Source organism: Artibeus jamaicensis, unplaced genomic scaffold (assembly GCF_021234435.1).
Source record: "Artibeus jamaicensis isolate MK-2021 breed Jamaican fruit bat unplaced genomic scaffold, CSHL_Jam_final contig_482, whole genome shotgun sequence".
Taxonomy (NCBI): Eukaryota; Metazoa; Chordata; class Mammalia; order Chiroptera; family Phyllostomidae; genus Artibeus; species Artibeus jamaicensis.
In genome coordinates this window covers 12,270,732-12,278,295 of record NW_026521857.1, presented here as the reverse complement: position 1 = coordinate 12,278,295, position 7,564 = coordinate 12,270,732, and the positions used below count along the sequence as shown (strand labels likewise).

At 36.5% G+C, this 7,564-nt stretch overlaps 1 non-coding gene across 1 annotated transcript; it reads left to right on the top strand.

The window, feature by feature from the left end:
- The first annotated feature begins 4,186 nt into the window (after nt 1-4,186).
- On the top strand, nt 4,187-4,244 carry LOC128627912 (U7 small nuclear RNA). The gene has a single exon (XR_008392208.1). It is a non-coding gene; the product is annotated as a U7 small nuclear RNA (small nuclear RNA).
- The last annotated feature ends 3,320 nt before the right edge of the window (nt 4,245-7,564 follow it).

Below are 7,564 nucleotides of genomic sequence, written 5' to 3'. Positions count from 1 at the left end.
ATCCTTGTAGGCACACTTTGACTTCCCGGATGTTCAAGTTGTTCCTCAGTATCCACAGGGGATTGATTCCTGGATCCCGCTCCTGCCCACCCTAGATACCAAAATCCATGGATGTTCAGATAGCCCACAGATGACAAAATAGTCAGCTCTCTGCATCTGAGGACTACTAACTGTGGATCTAAAGAGTACATGTACTTACTGAAAAAAATCTGTGTATAAGTGGACAGTGCAGTTCTAAGTCATGCTGTTCAAGTGTCAACTGTGATTACAGACAAGTCCTGGCCCTTGAAGGATTCAAGTTCTAGGAAGGAGGCAAAATAACAAACAGGTATAAAATGCAGTATCCCTAATGAATGCCGTAACAAAAACACAAAGCAAGGTGACAAAAGAAGGAGTGACAGGGGCTGGTATTTCAGAGAAGCAGGCCTCTTTGAGCAGGGGCCTGAATTCAGTGAGAGGGCAAGCAAATATCTGGGGGAACATCTTTCACACAAGGGCTGAGTGAGCCAGAGCAGAGTCTGGGCCAAGACTGGGTGGGGGCTGCAGCAGCGGAGGTGGGTGGGGAGGGGGTTTGAGCTCAGGGAAATGCACTCAGGAAAATGCAGGACGTGAGTGTGGCTGGAGTGGGAAAGGAGAGAAAAGGGCGGGGAGCTGTTTGCAGAAAGATTAGTTGGTAGTAGGAAGAGCTGTAGATTCCATCTCCATGCAGCAGCAGGAAGCCATGGGAGTGTTTTGAACATGACAGTGGCACGACCTGACACAGATTCGAACAGGATCAGTCTGGCTGCTGTGTGAAGAATAGAAAGCCCGGGGTGGTAGCGGAGCCAGGGAGAGGGGTAGGAGGCTGCAGGTCAAGGGGAGGTGAAAAGCCTAGTGGTGGAAAGGTTAACATGAAATGGAATTCAACATAACTAGACTTACTGACTGGGATTTGACTTTTCTTTATGGTTAGATTATTTTCTTTGCAGTGGGAATTATTTTTATAATTTGGGTCAAACACCTTCAGCAGTATTACAGCATTGCTATTTAAATACCAAGATGATCAGCAAAGTCAGATTAATAACATATTAAAATAACAGCAGCCACAACAACAAAATCATGGAAACCAAAACAGCATTTTAATAATAAAATGATAGGCAAAAATACAACTTTCTGCAGAGAGGTTAAAGTTGAAAGTTAAGTTGATTCCAATTCCAGGGACCAGAGGTGAGTCTCAAAGAACTGAGCCCTTTTCCCCTAACTCTTGCAAAGTGTCACATTGAAATCACGGCTGTGATTTCCAAAGTGCCTACATTAAGAAACATGGATTCTTATTCAAATCAACTGGTTAGCTATAAAGTTATTTTTATGCACACAGTTGCAGGCTTTGTTTTTGCATGCAAATCATTTGGGGTGATTAAACTTTGGAGTCCTTAAAATCAGCTTCTGGCTAGTGCATCTCCTAGGGTCCAAGTGCACACTCCATGTCCCAGTTTCCCACATATTTTGATATCAGGGAGAGAAAAAAGAACATCAAAAAAGCATGAAATGTCTAATGTCACTACCAAAAAACCCCCCTCTGACATTTAAAAAATACTTGTGCTATCAAGAGGACGATTACAAACCTGTCTGCTGACCAATCAGAAAATAAAAAGGCAAAACAAGTTTACTTTTTTTAGTCCTTGACTTAAACTTTCCATTTGAAGATTGCTAAGGGATTGATTGGTGTGCTCTCTGCTTGCAAGATGAAACCAGACAGAGTCCCTACCCTTGACAGACCAACCGCTGCTTAAATCACAGCCTGACCTTTGGCTTGTGGGTGGAACAGCATTTCCCTGACATGCCTGTGTCAGACTGTCCTCTCCCTCCTGAAAACCTCAAGAAGGACACAATGCGCGAGAAAACTCTTCCAAAAATCTTGCAGAGAATAAATTGTCAACTTGCCTAGTAATTTGTGGTTGTGAAAGATGAGCGTAGACATTTCGGGGAAAGGAAGCTTCCCAGGGCATCGGGTTATAGAGACAGTCCTTTTGAAATGGAAATCTCTGTCTTGAGGTGTGTATGAATCTATTTCAAATTTTAGTTTGATGACTTGAACACTAAAATTGGTCCTTTAAAGTGGAATAATTTAGAAGTATTTCATACTTCTGTTTATAGATTGAAAAATGGGACTATCACTGTCACTCATCCCAACTACAAAGATTTGTGCTATTATTTTCTTATATGAATTTGTCACCAAAAAGGAAGGCTAATCCTACACCTAAAATTTAAAGCGGAATTTAAAAAATGTTTATGTGCCTGCTCACCTATTTCCCTAACTTTAAGGGGAAAAATATTTGTGAGGTCAGGACTTTTGTTCTTTTGGCTTTTCAGCGCATTTCATAAAGCCCAAACCCACATTTATCTATAAAGAGAAAGGAATTTCTCTTTATAGAAACCCAAGCCCAAACCTTGTCAGAGGTGGGCATGGCTAATGTTCCACCCTCTTGTAAGTGGGGATGCTTTAATTCTGTTTTTTTTTTGCTAGTATCTTTCTTTCCTCCCCTTTCTATCTTTCCTTAGAGACTGTCATGGCAATTAGCATTGTGAATGAATTTATGAGACATGTGCTATTAAAATATCTTTATCTGACTAATTTAAACCCTGTAGTGACTGAAGGACAGCTGATGAAATTATAATTTTTCTCAATTTATCTATGAAGAAACTGAAAATATGCTAGGGAAGTAGCAAAGTAGAAATTTAAATTCAACCTGTTTTGCTCTTCTATTTTCAGTGAATCCATTTAGATTCGGCACTTTTTTCTCCTAAATATAATTTCGTTAGGTTATCCTAAGGGGATGATCTCTTAATCTCTCAATGAGTTGTTTTATTATTATTTTTGTCACATAAAATAATTAAGGAGTTTGAGCAATAACAATATCTTCCTCTTTGTGTTTCATTTAACATACCAAACCTCTGTTATATAATTTATTTCATTTTACTTGAAATTTGAACTTGAAATCATATTCAATTCTCTGACCCAGCAAGCATGAAAAAATTAAAAAAAACCTGTTTTCCAAAACCACCAAACCTAATCTAATTTTCCTCTCATACAATCATCCTTGATTTTTGTCTTGACAAAAATAAATAAATAATAAATAAGAAGAAAAGGAACTGCCTGGTAATGAGATCTCTAAAATGGCACCTATTACTAAACTGAAGAGTTGAATAGTGCACATATGAGTATGTGTAGACACATACACACATGCGTACATCAATAGATCTTCTTTTTTTATTTAGTCTGAGGAAGAGTGAAGAGCAGAAGCCCTGTTTAATGTGCTGCTGTGGATGTTGTTCTTGCCTTCCTTACAAGGTGGTCGCCCTTAAGGAGAGCGGTGGGGGCTGTTCTGCGTTCTGCGTGTGCGCGGAGGTGATACACTTTCAACCATGAGTTTGAGAATGTATATTTTGTTTTCATTTATTTTTATCCCAAGGGAGGAATATACTTCATGCTTCTCTTGGTAAATGTGTAATACTTAGATTTTTTGAATATGTGAATAAATGAAGAGATGATTTCAGGCGTAGTCTAACTTATTTAATTATTAACAATTTTTCATAGTGCAATCTGGAACTTCCAAGTAGCATGCAATGAATAATCGTTGAGTTTTATTTTTAATTAAAAAATTCTGAATTATTCTGTAAGCTCAGTATTTATATTCAGATAAATAAAAATGTCATCACTGATACACAATAATATTGTGTACCATCTAAATAGGAATCAATGAGGTCTGTCGGGAGTTTAGTTTTAGACATTTTAAAATACAAAGGTGTGTAAAAGTAGTTTACAAATGTTCATATAGAAAACAAGGCAATGATTAATTAATAAGAATACAAGAATAAACTCTGTCTTGTATACTCACAATGGTAAACTACTTTTGCCCATCTCTGTGTATGTCATATATGACTATCATACTGAGTAAACTTTAGTTGACTTCTAAATGGTCCAATCTAAAAACTTTCAGGGCTATACCTTAATAAAAATAGTCATAGAGGATTGGTCATCTGTTCATGATGTTACTTCTTAGGCTATAAAAATGTTCCAACTTCATTGAATTAACTAGGCAATAGTTAACCCACATTTAGAACGATACACTCTTTTATAACACTTTGCCAGAACAGATGTTTGACTTTATGGCAACATGGTTTAACATGACTTTCCTGTTATAACTAGTGGTATATCTCTTTCTTTTTTTGTCTAGTATGTTTTTTCTTTCCGAAAAAACCATTGCTCTATGAATTTTGTCATGTTAGTTCCTAGATTGAACTTTCCATATTTAGAATTATATGTAACCTTCTAAGACTATGAGGTCTGCACTTTTTTTCTTATTAGGTAGCAGGAGTTATTTTTACATTTTGAATAAATAAAGGTATATATAATCTAGTTTGAGGACATTTCAAATAAATCATAATGTTATGAAAATTTAATTTGAGTTGGTATTTGCTTGATATGGGATAGATCCTATGCCATTTATAAAATGTTATATGTTTTTATTCAATAAATATTACAGGGAACTCTATGCAACTCAAGGTGCTGTTCCAGATAGCAGCTACACATTGTATAAAAGCCAGAATGCAGGGCTCCCCTGACAGGTAAGGTGGAGAAAGCATAGTTTTTCTTGTCTAACCACAGAGTACAACTGTAACACTTGGACAAAATGCATGGAAAAGCAATTTAAGGACCGTGAAAAGTAAATAGCAGTAGGCAGATTGGGAAGAACACCAGAATTTGAAGGACCACAAAACTGGTGAGTTCACCAAGTTGTCGCCCTCTGGCCTAAAGGTGAGCTATATACTAGACAACCAGAAGTTAATGCTGGTGCAGACAGAACGCAGGGAGAATCCCTCTCACTGTGGCTTAAGAAATGGGAGAGAAGATTCATTTCAAGAGTGTGTAGAAATCTGCTTCCTTTTTTCCCTTTCTCCACTGTGTGTGCAGAAATGGCTGTGACAGTTCTGGGAAACACCAGGAGTCAAAACCCCAAGGAAAGTGACCCTTCCTCTTTCTTCGGTAAAGTTGTGGTTTTAAGAGGGTAATGTGGTCACTGGTCTCACTCTGTTCCTTGTTACTAGAGAGAAAGGGAGAGGTTACATAACAATTAGAGTCAACTCGCTAAGAAGACATGCAATTCTAAATGTATATGTACCTAAGAGACATTCAAAATGTGTGCAGCAAAACTGACACAACTGAAAGGAGAAATAGACAAATCCACAATTTCAGCTGGAGACTTCCATTCCTTTCCTGGTAACAGAACTGGGAGACAGAAAACCCACGGGGACAGAGAACCAAACAACACCATTAACCCAGTGGATCTAATTGCAATTCGGAGAAACTTTAAAAAATAATAGAATACAAAATTTTAAACTCATATACACAGCATATACCAACGTAGACCACAGCTCAGGTCATAAAATAATACTTAAGATGTTTAAATCATACCAACTCTGTTCCCAGACTCAATGGAATTACAATGAGAAAAGCAATAACATCAAGGTAAGAGGGAAATCTCCAGAAACATGAAAATTAAATAATATGCTTATGAGTAGTCTGAGAGTAAGTATCAAGGGAAATTACAAAATGTTGCAAACAATTAAAATAAAAGTAGTAAAATTATAGGATGCAGCTAAAGCAGTGCCAAAGAGGTGACTTAGAGCATTAAATGTTTATATTACAAAAGAAGAGAGGCCTTTAGTCAACACCCTAAGCTTCCAACTTAAGAAACAAGAGAAAAAATAGCAAGTTAAATACAGAAAGGTTTTGCATAGTTATAGATAATCTCACTCTAATATTCATAGAAAAAGGTAAATAATATGAAAAAAGAGAATCTAGTTGGTGGAATCATATCACCCAATTTTAACACTGACTATGGGACTATCGTAGTGAAGACAGTATGATATCATCGAAGGATAAACACAGATCAATGTCAAAGACTGGAATCCGGAAATAAACCTGCACAAATAGGGCTTTTTTTGGAGAATGCAGAAGAATTCAAATAGAGGAAGATAGTTATTTTAACAAATGATATTGGAATAATTGGAGATTCATATACAAAATTACCTCGAATTGACATTATACTTTATTAAAAGAAGAAAATTATTCATAGATCTAAATGTAAACTGTAACACTATACTGCTCCTAGGTAAAAACATAGAAGAAAAGCTTTTTGACCTGGGATGAGGCAACAAAACAATGATCCATAAAATGTGATAAATTGGACTTTATTAAAATTTGAAAAATTATTTGCGAAAGACCCTCTTAAGAGAATTTTTAAAAAACAAGCCACTTGTGAGGAGAAAATACTTGCAAATTATATTTCTGAGAGAGGACTAATATTCAGAATATATAAGTAACTCTCAATATATGGTAATATAAAAATAAACAATCCAATTAAAAATGGATAATAAAATATTTTCCACACACACACGCACAACATAAATATAAATGGGCAAAAAACTTGTAAGGGAATAAATGACAAATATGCACTTGGGAAAGATTTTCAACATCATTAACCAGTAGAGAAATTCAAAATAAAGTCAAGATGAGATGACACTACATATCTACTGGTAACCAAATTAAAAATAAAATGAATACAGAAAATATGAATTCTATAGAGGATACAGAGAAACTGGGACTCTCATACGTTCCTGTGGAAATGCAAATGGTACAGACATTCTGGAAAATGGTTTGGCAGTTTCTTATAAGCTTAAACATATATTGCTGTACAATCCATCAGTTCCACTTTCGGAAATGAACTGGAACCTTAGAGAAATGAAAACTTATGCTGGCACCAAAAACTATACACACTGTTTGTAGCAGTTCTATGATACAAGTGCCTATAGCTGGAAACATCCAAAATTTGCTTGCTAACTTTCAGCTTCAGAGAGAGGGGAGCGAGGGGCAAGGACAGGGGGGAGGGAGAGAGAGAGAGTAAGGGAGAGGAGAAAAACAGACAGAGAGACACAGGTTAAAAGACAAATGGAGACTCGGAAGGAGACAGATGCAGAGACACAAGAGAGAAAGAAAGATAGAATATTCCCTAATTCATCCCCTAACTGCCTTGGGCCCGAAGCCATTTATAATTTTGACTCAGTCACCATTGAAAATAGTGAACTACAAGAGCCTACATAAATGTTCAGGGACATCAAAATGTAGAAGAGCATGTGGATATTCCATAAGCACATCCTTTGACGTCACCATTAAGATGTCATTGAAAATACACAGTCATGGGTAACTTTTCATAATACTCCATTTAGGAGGGAAAGGTCAGAACTTCTTTCTCTGAAAGTCTAATAGCATCGTTCTTTTCTTCATTTAAAAAAATCTGAACTTGTTCTGAACTTTCAGTCACATTTTTACATATTAAGCTTGTTTTTGATTTTATATTTAATTGGCACAGAGCAGCAATTTTCAACTGGTGTTCTGCAAGAATTTTTAACACATGCAATCGATACCTGACTATCTAGTCAGGGGCACTGACCTCTTTTCCCTTGAATTGTCAAATAAAAAAATGACAACAGCCAGCACAACGGTAGCTAAGTAGTGTGAATG